Below are 14,517 nucleotides of genomic sequence, written 5' to 3' on the forward strand. Positions count from 1 at the left end.
TAAGTGCGGAAAAAGCCCGGCAAAACTACCTAATTCTATGTCCTTTTTAGTGAAATTATGCATTTATCATCATCAAGCATTACTAGGGTGAAATAAACTAAACAAAAACTATTACCCGCTAACATAGAAACACTGCTTCCCATCGCAAATCGATCGACTGCGGATTCCTTGAATCGGTGTCTACCCCAAACGGGGCATCCCTTCATAACATTACCTTTTATTTAAGTCGGCCCCCTGATACCAACTAAACGGCCAGTCTTTAATGACCCCTCAAGTCTCTACCCCATGCTTAGACTGAACAAATGCTACTAAGATCTACGTATCTGGTCACCTGTATTGTGCGTGCGAGGCAACCACTCATCCGAGACCTGCCACGCTGTAGGATAGCGTATGAATTGCATAAACAATGCAGGGGTCTTGTTGGCTGGCCGTTGGGCATGTGTGGTAGGCGCACCCAAAGCCAGGTGTCGCAGTGTTTTATCAAAAACACGTGTTAACGATATTGACGGCTATTAATTATATTGAGCGGTTCAGTAAAGGTCGGGTGTTAACATGACGTGGTAGTAGCTTCAAATCTTTTTCTCTTTTTTGTTTACATTTATATTCTCAAGAATTAAAATATTATGTAGTTTCTATTTAGTACGCATAGGTATATCCTCATTTTAATAGGTAAATCAAAGGAATAAAAGTTGACCTATTTGCCGGAGTTTTACCACTACGCTGAAGTTTTATTACACTTCTTGCGTTTGCAATAAAAATCGTAGGCTAAGCATTACCCAATAACCTACGAGTATACAGGGTGTCCCAAAAAGTAGTGTAAAGCCAAATCCCAGAGGTAGAGCATCACTAGGGCTACCCGAATCACCGCGACTTTAATAGTTTTCGAGTTATGATTTTCTTTTACGACATACAGAATTTTTAAAGTTTTTAGTTTACATTCGTGTTATGGATGTAAATACTTTTGAATGAGCTAGGCCTAGTATTCATCTAATAATAATAATAAAACAGGCATGTACTTGACTATTCGCGTCACAGTGACCACAATCTGTGCATAAGCACACAAAACAATCATAACCAACTCGAAAATTATCAAAAATTGCGAAACATACATAGGGGTGATTCAGGTAGCCCTACTGTTGCTCTAACTCTGGGCTTACTTTTTGGGACACCCTGTATACGAGTACCTACTTGTAAATCTTTATTGAATACATGCTCCAAAACTTCGAAACATAATAGGGCTTTTATAACTACCGAGTCTTTTTATCAAATATTACATTGTTTCATCTTTAAGCATATCTATTTATATGGGATGCACAGCAACATTGCCTGATGATGGAGCTGGCAGGTGATTCTTCTTAATTTAGCTCCAGCATTGATTTATGTCCCATTGGCAGACCTTAGTTTTTAGAGTAGCGAACCCAAAGGGAGCCTAGCGGCTATGTCTCCTCTGTCTGATCTTGATGACTGAGGAAAATTTCAGCAACATAGATATTTTGTTTTGAAAATTATAGGGAGATTTTCTGATAAATGGGTGAGTACTTATTTATTTTACAGAATAAGTAGAGTCAGCGTCAAATGATCAAGTTGGCAATACGTATTTGTGACAAAATTGAAATAAGGTTGTGTGCCTACTTAAAAACATTGAAAACGTTTACCAAGCCTTATAAATCAGTCAGTTAAACAAATATTATTGTCAAATTAAGAAGTCACCGCTAGTTCAGGCGTCGAAAGCCCGCATTAGCAGGGCGGCGCCGCCCGCCCATAACACCCTCCCTCAAGCTTTCATTGAGCTTTGCTAATTATCCACTGCACACAGCGACGCGACCAATGTTTACATTGCTTAAGTGTGTAAACTGTGTATTTTGTATACTTGTTTTCTGTTGAGATTAAATATAAAAATTCAATGCAATCCTGCTAATGTTATAATTTGTGATTGTTTGTAGGGATAGTGGATATTTTGTTACTATTTCACGCAAAATTTACTGAACTATTTACAATACTATACCTAAATAACGTTATGTTGTTTGCGAACATAAAGGTCAAAATATTTCGCAATCAAGCATGAAAAACGCTCTAATACGCTGGGACGCAAGCAGTGAAAAATTCTGAACATTTTTCAGCCTTTTTTCAAGAGCTTAATTTAGTACATTAATGTAGGCTGTAGGTAGTTAAATAGGCTTTTCATAGGTACTTTAATGTTTTTCCAGGACTTATACTATGTACGTATTTTTTTCCTTACGATACCTACATAACTAAGTAACACAAACTGGTACAGGTTCGTAGAAACCTGTGGTGGACCTGGTGGAACCTGTAAAAGTAAGTATTTGTGCCATGAAAACAGTCCAATAAAAGTTCTTCACATATTTTATGTGCTGCACCTCCCCTCTATTCTATTACTAAATGTTGGTAAAATAATGTGGAGATCTACATATTTCATACTGTCTTGTCTAGTAATAAAATATCAATGTTATTATAACTAACCAGGGGAAATCATTTTCACAATCGGATGAAAAAATTTTATGGTGTCGGACCGCCGATCCGGGGGTAGGAGTTCGGTCCCAGTCGTCTGCTGGACTATTGTCTGCAATATGTATAACCTATAGGAGGTTCGTAGTCCATATTGTATTAGGTGCTTGCTTTCATAGTTAAGTATGAATACGAATGAGCTGTGAATTATGCAAGGTACCTACCTGAGCTGAACGGTCAAACAATCTGTGGCCCATTTTCATTTTTACTAAAGGTTGTGGATCTTTGATGTTTAATGTCACATTTAAGCTACATACGGCATATCCAACATTGATATTCACAAAACATTTGCACGAATACAAATCCAATGTCAAGGACTGATTACAGCTGCATCGTCATCCCATTCAGGCAGTTCGTTGCACCGTCTAACAAAGCACTGCGGATGATCATCCGACTACCGACTCCGCATCTTGGGCGAATGTACCACGCGTGCGTGCGTTTGCGTCGTGCCCCGCCCAGGGGCGTGGCCCCACCCTCGCGGCACCCCCCACCCCGCAGACCGGACGGCACCTTCCATTATCCCGGTTTCCTGTCCGCGAACGCCCGCCTTGCGAGCCGATATCGATTTGTTTATTTTTTTCGCGCCCAAACCAGACAAATAGGTGTGTTTCCGAGTGCTTGACCGCAGGATGGCGAGTGACCAGCGCGAAGAATGAAGGTAGGTGCCGGTCGATGATTGTCGATGCGCGAAGGCACATCACTAGCTTTGTGGTGCATTCTTTCGGTTGGGGTTTAAGTAAATGCCTATATAGTGGACACGGACTTCGTTTGCTGGCTCTCTGTGATGCGCTTTGAGTTAAAGACCCTACATACCTACTTTGGTGCAAGTAGACTCCTATTTACATAATAGATACCTACTCAAATCATAGCATTTACATAACTGATGACCATGACCATCATCTTGATGATTCATCAATGCTTTAAACGGCATGCAAGAAAATAAGCCTTCTATTTACCTACTTCCTATACGAGTAGTCTTAAAGCGGCTCTGCGTGGCGAGAGACAATATTTATTGATAATCTACATTACTTTATTTTGTGGAAATTAACGATGATTTTAATTTGGTTTATAAAACAAATTAGTCAGGTTCAGTAACAATTTAAAACTACCCGCGCGGGAGCGGAACCAATCACCTCAACGGCCGCAAAGACAGCGCATCAATGTTTCCGCACTGAATGCGCTAATTTTTCGTTTCCATAATAATAAAACCTTCGTAATATTCTTTCCCAAATGCGGGTAGTTTTTGCGCGTTTTTTGAGAGCAATTAGTTTTCCCAGCCCTTATTAAAACAACGTATTTAACGATTTGTAAAAAAAATGTGCTGAAGCGCTTGTTAACCTTTGTTTCCAAAATACCTGTAAAGGAACAAGATTTAACTATTATTTTTAGATCAGGATCAGTGTTTGCCAATGTTGTCCTGAAGTGATACTAGCCAGGGGGCTACATTGGGACGTGTACCTATTGTTCCTGAAAACCATAAAAGGGCTTTCATAATAAAAATAGTAAATTGAGTCGAAAATTGAGTTTAGTTGATTTTTAATTGGCATTCAGGCTGTAGGTAGGTCTCACAGGTATCGGAGCGATTGGAAATGTCCTGAAAAATTACATTTATAATAGCTTCCTGAAAACAACAATCTGCCTATAAAAATCTTTGTTTCGAAGTATCTACGAGACTAACGTTGGTTTATGATAGTAGTTACTAGCTTTTGCCCGCGGCTTGAAATTTAGCTTGTCACAGATCGTAATAAATATTCATATAATCATGTTATTCTGGGTTAAAAACAATAATACTGTAAAGGTTCATCAAAATTCGTTCATTAGTTTTTGCGTGAAAGAATAATAAACATGTTAACATCCAGACATCCATACAAACTTTCGCATATAATATTTAGTAGGAAGTAGGATAATGGTCCTTGAACTGTAACTGACGGACACACAGTCACACATAGAAATAAGGACATAAATGGGTTTCGTTATCCTTAAATTTACCACCCTTGTACCAAAGAACCCGCAGGACTCTAAAAATTTATTTTATAAATGGTCCGTGACCCTCACTCGGCATGGGGCACACTGAAAACCAGTGCCGTGGCCTTCGTCACCGTGGGCCACGGCATATGCTGAGTGGGGTCCCGTTGCAGTGGGCATCTTGTTGGTGTATGGGTGGCAATGCTCAGTTTACTCTTGTTTTTATTTTATTTTTTTCCATTATTGTGTGCCACTGTTATATCTATGTAATTGCCTGTATTTGTGTGACGTCCATTGTAATGAATGTAACTTTCTTTTTTCTTTCTTTCTTTCTAAAAAGCCTGGAATGACATTCTCCAGCCGCAAAATTGACGACATGGCAGCTAACCACACATTGCCAGCAAAAACGCCCCAGTGCATTTGAAGGCTTCCAAATGCATTCATTTAGGCGTCGGCCTAGCTGCCAAGCGGAAGCCCGCGATGTGTTTACTGCTAATAAACCAGTTTACACAGCGTATACTGCTTTGTGCGTCTATTAATGGATACGTATTACGCTGTTGTATGATACTAGCGGCCGCGCGCGACTTCGTACGCGTGGATCCCGTTTTACCCCCTTAGGGGTTGAATTTTGCAAAATCCCGTCTTAGTGAGCACCTACGTTCTAAAAGGAACCCCCATGCAAAATTTGAGTCTCCTAGCACTTTTTTTTTATGCATAACAAGGCACTTATAGTTTCTGAGATTTCGTGATGAGTGAGTGAGCCAGTCAGCAATCAACCTTTCGCTTTTATAGATTACTTACTGGATGTTTTTTTTATTGCTAGACAAGGCAAGTATTTGACCGCAATCGCACCTGGTGTTAAGTGAGATACAGTCTAGTATGGTATCTTATTATTATGGTTTATTCAATTATTTATCGACATCTGCCGACGGGTTTGCCCGTTTGTTTCGGTATGTGACAGAAATCCAAAATTGCGCGTCTCACGCTAAAATACAAAATCAAAATCAAAATCAAAATCAAAAATATTTATTCAGTTTAGACCACAAGTGGCACTTATGAACGTCAATAGAAAATAATAAAAAAAGAAAAGGTAGCCCTTATAGGGCACTTTACATGTCTCCTTATCTTTTGGGCCCTACCAGCGCTTCGAGACAAACATATGGCAAGTGCTGAGAAGAAACGCCGGAACAAACTCAGTCACCACTTATTGCCAGGAATTATCTAACGGTAAGAATAGTCAAATTTAAGTACATCAAATATGTGCAGACTGAACTGACCACGCATCCTTGTTATCAATATAGTCTCGAACCTTGTAGTACCCTTTGGACATAAGGGTATTTTTTATATGTGTCTTAAATTTGTTTATTGGCAATTCGACAAGGTTGTGTGGTATTTTGTTAAATATGGTAATACATTTCCCCAAGAATGAATTACCTATCTTATGCAACCTAAATGATGGAACAGCAAGTTTATTCTTATGTCTCGTGTTAAATGAGTGGACGTCACTTTTCTTAGTAAATAAATGTATATGTTTACGGACATACATAATGTTATCAAATATGTATTGCGAAGCCACAGTCAATATATTGATTTCTTTAAAAACTTCTCTAAGCGAGTCACGTGGTTTAAGACCGTATATTGCCCGGACAGCTCTTTTCTGTAAAATGAAAATTGATTCTTTGTCTGCTGCTGAGCCCCACAGTAAAAGACCATAAGACATAATACTATGAAAATAACTAAAATATACAAGCCTTGCTGTTTCAACATCAGTCAAGTTTCTGATCTTTCTCACCGCAAAGGCAGCTGAACTAAGTCTTCCCGCCAAGGCAGCAATATGGGGGCCCCATTGTAATTTACAGTCTAGGGTAATACCTAGAAAGACAGTAGAGTTTATCAGTTCAATGCGTTCATTATTTACTGTAATATTAGTATTAACTTGTTTGACATTAGGCATAGTGAATTTTAAACATTTAGTTTTTTTTGCGTTTAATAGCAAATTATTAGTTGTAAACCAGTCTAATACTTTGGAAAGAGCATTATTCACGTCGTCAAATATTTCCTGACGCCTGTCAGTTTTAAAAATTAAAGAAGTGTCATCAGCAAATAATACTATCTCACAAAGGTCCTTTGAAAAAAAAGGTAGATCATTTATATAAATCAGAAAGAGCAATGGTCCCAGTATTGAGCCTTGGGGCACTCCCATTTTTAGGGGGGCGCCCGAAGAGTTAGTTCCGTGAATATTTACTTTTTGTAATCTGTCTGAGAGGTAAGAGTGTAATAGGCTTAAGGCCTTGCCTGATACGCCATAATGTTCTAGCTTAAATAACAGAGTTTGATGATCAACACAGTCAAACGCCTTCGATAAGTCACAAAATACACCAATAGCATCTTTTTTCTCCTGCCAAGCATCGAAAATGTGTTTGATAAGAGCAACCCCTGCATCGGTCGTACTTTTCCCTTTTGTGAACCCATATTGTTTTTCATGAAACAGTTTATTTAAGTTAAAACGAGACAGTAGTTTTTTTTTTTTTTTTTTTATGTGATAGGAGGCAAACGAGCAGACGGATCACCTGATGGTAAGCAATTGCCGTCGCCCATGTACACCCGCAACATCAGTGTTGTAGTTGATTGAAAATAATTTTTTCAAATATTTTACTGAGCGCAGGTAGTATCGATATAGGTCTAAAGTTGGATGGGTCACTTTTGTCTCCTGCTTTAAATAATGGTATGATTTTACTATGTTTCATCAGGGTAGGGAACTGACCTTCGTTAATACATTCATTAAAGATATGAGCTAAATGGGGAGCTATAAGAGGAATGATGGGTTTTATTATGTCTGTTGATATGCCCCATATATCCTCTGTCTTTTTTATATTTAGTTCTTTGAAAGTTTTTATAATAACTATGGGGTCTATTTGTCTAAATTTTAATGGGCTATTGCAAACATCAACACAACCCTCGAGAAGAGACATTGCCTGATATGAACATGAATTAAGATTGCTTGTTGTTATGATTGGTACATTTGAGAAGTAACCTTCGAATGCGTTTGCTACCTTATCATTGCATTTAATATACTTATTATCAATTTTTAATGCGAATGTGTCATCCCGAGATATAATTCTACAAGTTTCTTTATTAATACAATTCCAAGTAGCTTTAATTTTGTTACCAGAGTTTTTAATTTTGTCACGTATGTAAATAGATTTTGCCATAGTACAAACTTGTTTAAAAACTTTTGAGTATTTTTTTACATATTCTATAAAGTCCGGGTCGCTACTATAGGCTTTTCTACCATATAATTCAAACATTTTTTTCCTACTAATATAAATACCTACTGTAGCCCAGTCACTGAATTTAGTTTTATTGTTTTTAATAATAATTGTTTTCTTAGGAAAAGTTTTATTGAACTCATTTTTAATTAATTCAAATAATTGCTCATATAAAATATTTATACTACAGTTAAAATGATGCAAAAGTGGGACCTTATTAGATATTTGAGATTTAAATTTGTCTTTCTGGGATGCAGTGACTGGTCTATATTCTATTTCCTTGCTCGATGGCACAAAATGGTGTTGAAATGACTCTATTTGACCGCAATGATCAGAATTAACAAAATTTATTATTGATTTCTCTAGCACTAAGCAGTTACAGAATATATTGTCTAAGCAAGTAGCTGATGTTGGAGTCACCCTAGTTGGTTCAGAGAAAAGATTTAACAAGTTAAAAGATTTGAATAAATTTAAAAACCGTATTGAAAGAGAGGAATCTTCTATTATATTGATATTAAAGTCTCCACATACAACTACTTTCTTTGAACTATTACACACTCTTCTAAGTACCTCTTCCATTGTGGTTTCAAATAATTCATAGTTACTAGATACTATCATAAAATCTAAACTTAGGTACTTTTGACTTCTTACCATAAGCATAAATAATATAAATTTCAAGATCTCTTCTATAGGTAGGTACTAGAGTAAAATTGTACCTATTCCCATTCAAAGTAGGAGATGACCGTAAGATACCTTTGATATTACTCCTATCCTAGAGGAATTTTACTAAAAATGTAACGTAGATGTGCTTTTCCTATGACTCTTTTCCCTTTATATCAAAACTGCTTAAAGTTGTATTAATCGTGGAATCGTAATAAACTGAGGAACATTTTCGCATCTAGTATTTATATAAATCAGTAAAAAGTAAATGTAAATAAGGATAAATTGAATAAAATCAACGGCGGCAATTAGTACGAGTATAAACTTAATAATTCGCTGTTTATCTTAATTCCTTTTATCTATCTTCTAGTAAGGTATTGTAACCACGACTGACAGAACAATAGAATTGAAAAATTATGCTTAAAACTGCTTTTTTATGTCCAAATTAAATACATAATAATATTATGAAATAGGTAAGAATGCATAAAACAAGTAATGTGAAGCTGTGAAGATACTTAACACGCTATTTAATAAAAATGACAGACAGTAAAAAGGCAGAGCAGAAAAGCTGATCTCACTAACTTCTGAGGCAGCTCAACCACCGATGGCACCGGCACAATCTACTCCGGTGCTTTATTCTCCTGCGCTCTGTGTGAAGGCAGGTCAGGTCAGCCATTCTTGGCGTAGGGATGATCAGAATTGACTCGAAAACACGCATTGCATTTCCTAAAATTGTATCTAACTATAGTCCTAGAGTCTAATAGCTCTCGCAAAGCACATAATTATATCGCAATTGATTTACGTAAATGATAGATCTGGCGATATCAGTGTAGGCGTATTAAATCTACCTTAGTTCCAAAATAGGAGTCCTATCTCCAAAATTTTAAATTACGACATTTATTTCAAGTCTACTTTAGGTCATCGATTTAGAATCCTGCTCCTTTTCGCTGACCAACTGACTACCCCACTTACACGGCATGCAAGTACAGTCGCATGCAATAATTAATTCTCAGCTGATTTATGCGAATATTATACCAGTGGCAACATACAACAGCGTCGAGTGCACCTAATTTATACCCCTATGTTAATACGCTGATGTTACCTGCATACATTTGCGTTTCTAACTAAAACTGGCGTTATCTTTTTACTTCGCCCGCTGTACTTTCGTGTTTTGAACGCCTCAGTTTAGCATTTTGGGAAAATAAATTGAAGGAAAAGGAAATTCTGATATACAAGTTGTTTTTGCTCTCGTATAATTATTTGCGAGCAATTTTCATTTGTCGTGTTTATTTTTTGGTCATTATTTTACCTACTAGTTTGTTAAGAACAAACACAAACAAAGGCAATCATTTTCAATATTGAAAATGCAAAAGATCAAAATTCTGAAAAATGGACTTGGCTAGTTTTCACGTACTTACCTACACATATTGTATTTGGTTAATATAGGTAAGGTTTTGAATAAGTGACTTATATGTATTTTATTCACGTTATTGCAAGTCAATTTAAAAATTGTTTAACTTATTTCTTACGCGAATTGACCGATGCCGATGTTTGCTATCAACATAGGTATTAATAGGTTAATGTAATTTCTTCTCTCTTATACCTACATATACATAGGTATTAACATGGTGGTAATAAATAATAGAGATAGATCTAAAAATCGAATCTAAAACCAGTCACAATTCAATCCGCGTCAGAACGAAAATGGAACGCGACGTAAATCCTCGCCAACACTAAGTAAATCATCGAATGTTTGCCAACAGTCGAAAGAAATGCGAGTCCACTGATTTCACGGGCGATTTGTCCCGTGATTAGTGACCGGCTTCTTACTTCGCGTGGCCCGTACGGGGTTGATGTAGTGGAACAGGGGGCTTGGGCTGGGGGGTTGGCTGGAATGCAAGCTTTGATTGAAACTTTGTCAGTAGTTGTACTGACCATAGAAAGGCCGTAACTACTCGTATATGTAATTACCATTTCACGAGTCTATAAATAGGGACTAAATTTTCTACGGTTAAAGCTTTAGTACATTTATCGTCAGATTTAAATTGTCTTCTATGTTCATCAAACTCTGTCACCAATCAGTTTTTGCTGTCGAACATAGTGGCAATTAGAGTAGGCGCATACCGTTGATTTTTCGTCGGCCGATAGTTTAGTCGGGCAGTTAATCAGTATGGGCATGTTTGGAAGTGCGCACATTACACCGATTCGATTTGGCCGATTCTTCATACAATTTAAAATCGGGCACAACTATCGGCCAACTAAAAATCGGTGGTCTGCGCCTAGTCTTAAAGCTTTAGTACCTACATTTATCGTCAGATTTAAATTATCTTCTATGTCCGTCAAACTCTGACCAATAAGACACAAAACGCTGCGGTTTCCGTTTATTTTTCACCAACCAGTTTTTGCTGTCAAACATAGTGGCATTTACTTAACACATAATCTGAAAACAAAACAAATATCAAACTGTACCTGGGTTAAGTTAAAAGGTCTACTTTTTCATAAAAAATGTTGACCTTTTTTTGTAAATAAGTTTTTTCTATCAATCCACTAGTTGCAACATCTTCTTGCCTCCTCATAATTTTAACCGTCTTATAAAACGGCATCTGTAATCACACTTCCAATATACAGCAGACGCCATCCTGTATAATCCTCCAAGCTCCAAATTGGGTGTACCATTGTGACAGGGATGGCTAACCAGTTATCTCTCTCGCGCCAGACGCCTTTGTTGACGAAGGCTCCGGCTGGTGGAAATAGACCATTGTCAAATAGGTGCCGCGAAATTGAAATTCCATTTTTGCCGTGCAAAATCTATTAAGATTGAAACAGAGTACGGACGACAAGCCTTGATAAATACAGAGTTGTTAATTGTTGCGATACAGGATTATTTTCTTAGGTGACTCCCTTAAATCAGAGATGGTTGAAACTTGAAGAGCATTCAAATCATAGGCTCATTTTCAAAAATTGCCATTCCATAATAACTCAGAACGAGATAAAAAGCATACCTACAAATCACTAATCAGCATCATATAGATTCCAAATTTTCAAAAACTCTGCATTCAATTTTCCTTCAAGTGGCTATCATTGTCTTGATGTTAGCTACAATCTGTATGCAGTGTAAAGAAATAGTTCCCAATGCGGGACTATAACTATAACTCTCATTTTAAAATCATAAACACTATTACACTCGACTCGAAGGCCACGTAAACCGGCGAGAATCATCAGTGAGGACGCGTGGGCGCCGGATGAGTTCTGTCCACTGATATCCTTATTTTGCTTATTCTTCTATCCTGTGTAAATTGTGACGTATGCAATAATTTGGAAAGTTATGACATAGACCCGAATGTTTTGATAAAAAGGTTAATTTTACTAGTCAAATAATGAAACTTAAATCTCGCGTTTCAATTTAGACTCTGAGATTTCGTAACGGTGATCATAGAATGCTCCCTCAGAACACTTGGTTAATTTGAACTTTACAGTAGACCTTGGAAATGTAAAGGAAAACCAGGTGATCCGTAATTGACTTTAATTTAGAAATAGAACCCAGAACGTCCTTTGGCGATTAATTATTACCACAGAATTTGAACTAAGGATATTTTACCTTCTGTGTAAAATGAAATAGTGTTGTAGGAAAGTAAAGTGAAGTAGATTACATAAGATTACAACTATCTACCTACCTATTATATAAAAATAAATCACTCTGTTGTTGGTATAATAAATTACTTACTTCCAACAAATAATGATTTCGTGCTTGAAAGGTTAGACAGACGAACTGTCCTCATGACCCACAAGTCGCAAGTCCGTGATTCAGGTGGGGTTACACAAAGTAGTCAACAGCCCAATTTGTGTTGTTCTCACTTTGATTAGGTCATTGTATGATTGATCTGATTGTCCGGTATTAAAGATGGTTAGGAGCTTCGAGAGAATCGCTCCTTAGGTAGAGTCACCTACCAGTACAAAAACTTTTAAAGTAAGTAGCACCTACAAGGTGGACCGACGACATCGTAAAGGTAGCAGGGAAGCGCTGGACGCAGGCCGCTACCAATCGATCAACATGGAAAGCATTGGGGGAGGCCTATGTTCAGCAGTGGACGTCCTATGGCTGAAATGATGATGATGATGAAGTAGCATCCGCCAGAATTTTGATTTAGGCAAACCACAGATTTAAAATTACTATTGAAAGTATATATTTATTGCGGTCAAAGTAAAATAAATTATTGAATCGAATGCAGTAAAACCCGTTCACACACATCACCGCGTTCGATCCACCTTATGAACTGCTTGGTAGATGTAACACGGAGATGTATTACCATTCGGCAGACCGATTATATTCCCCTGTCATAACACTAGCAGTAGTTACTAGTAGAGGTGGGCTAGGGTCTAGAAAAATTGACCCCATTCCGAGTTCAATTCAAAGGTCATAATACGGCATCGTTATGTGCATTCGAGTATAGCGACAGCTTGCAGTAGACGTTTATCTGAAGTTATTCGATTACAAACTGCATCGGTACGTTTTAAGGACTTTTTCACATTATTTAGCGCAATTTAGAATTTATTGGTCAATGTTATAGGCATTTAACGCAAGGAAATTAGGATCAATTTCCAATATAATTTTACGTTAAACCCCGATCATTGTCTCAACTCAATAGTCTCTGTTTTTTGGCATCATTTATTCCTTTTGTAATACAATTCTTCGTTCTGAATTCTTAAAACTTTCCATCAAGCCATTTTTATTAAATGTTTTTTTCAAAGTCAAAAGCTTGATCTCTAACTTAACTCTTATTAATCTTGTAATGGTTGGCAACACTGCGGCGGCCATATTTAATCTTATTGGAGAAAAAGCGAGAGACAGACGTTGTTGTACAAGTTGTGGTGTATTAAGAAGAAAAAAACCCCAAGTGTTAATAATAACATCAGCATTTTATTTAAACATCCAACCTACATATAATACAAATCTCTTTTGGCACTCTGTCTTAGACCCTGTATTATTTAAAACAAATGCAAAAACAATCCGTGTACACCGCAATGAAGTGCCGTAAGGTAATTGAGTAGGATACGAATTCGAGGCTAAATAGGAAGTCATCCCGACGCAGTTCAAACATTAGATGAACGCCGGCTTCCTCTGCTGAGGACAATGGGGCAGCAGCTGACCTGCTGCGAATAGCCGCTCGAGGACGAGCTATTGTGTATGAAGAAGATACTTTAGAAGTATTCTATTTTGGGCATAAAAATTGACGCGTGTCGCTTTTAGGTTGGTACGGTTTGGACATTGAAAACTGGGAACAAATTGATTGATTTATACTGAAGAAGAAAGGTATGCAAGAACTAATTGAAGTCTCAAGTGCGAAGAAAAGTCTGACACCAATGACAAAATTATATTCGAAAACGAATTATGAATAAATATGCCAGCTGAAAAGTGATAGGTACGAGTATTTCCAGATAACCTGGACAAGCTTTTATTAGGTACAATTACTCAGCATTGCGATTTAATGACTTATCAAAATCCAAATCGGTATTTAGTTTTTTTTGTGAAAATCATTGCCTGCTGGTAATTAGAGCCTACATGAAACAACATTAAGCCTCCTTCTGGCGCAGTATGGTAAAAAGAAAATGCACTTTCTCCACTAGAAAAGACACATTTCTACAAATACGTAATTGTAGCAATTTGATTTGCCCCGGGACATACTTGGCCTTCACTGGTTGGGTTTTTCGGCGTTCAAGGTGTACATCCTGGCTATAAAGGAATTGCAGAGGTGGGAATAGTCCCTTATAGAGACCTAATAGATACTAATACCCGTTGGTGAAAATGTAGTGCGCTACTACAGGTCTACCTGGATCGGCTCGAACAAACACATTCGCTGCGCACACGCGTCCGAGCATACAGTAATATAAATTGGTTATGATGCGACATATTTCCCTTTTAGACCAGGAGACGTTTCCTTTTCGTGTTTTATATTTGTTTTATGATTTGCCGGTTTTGGAGCTAGATTTAACTTGTTGGTTTTTTTGTCGTCTGTGTGCTATTATAATTGGGCCTTGGGTTATTTTTAGAATTTTAATTAGGTGATCTGGTAGCCCACTACTGAAGTACGAGACAAAA

The sequence above is a fragment of the Ostrinia nubilalis genome, chromosome Z (genome assembly GCF_963855985.1).
Source record: "Ostrinia nubilalis chromosome Z, ilOstNubi1.1, whole genome shotgun sequence".
Classification (NCBI taxonomy): domain Eukaryota; kingdom Metazoa; phylum Arthropoda; class Insecta; order Lepidoptera; family Crambidae; genus Ostrinia; species Ostrinia nubilalis.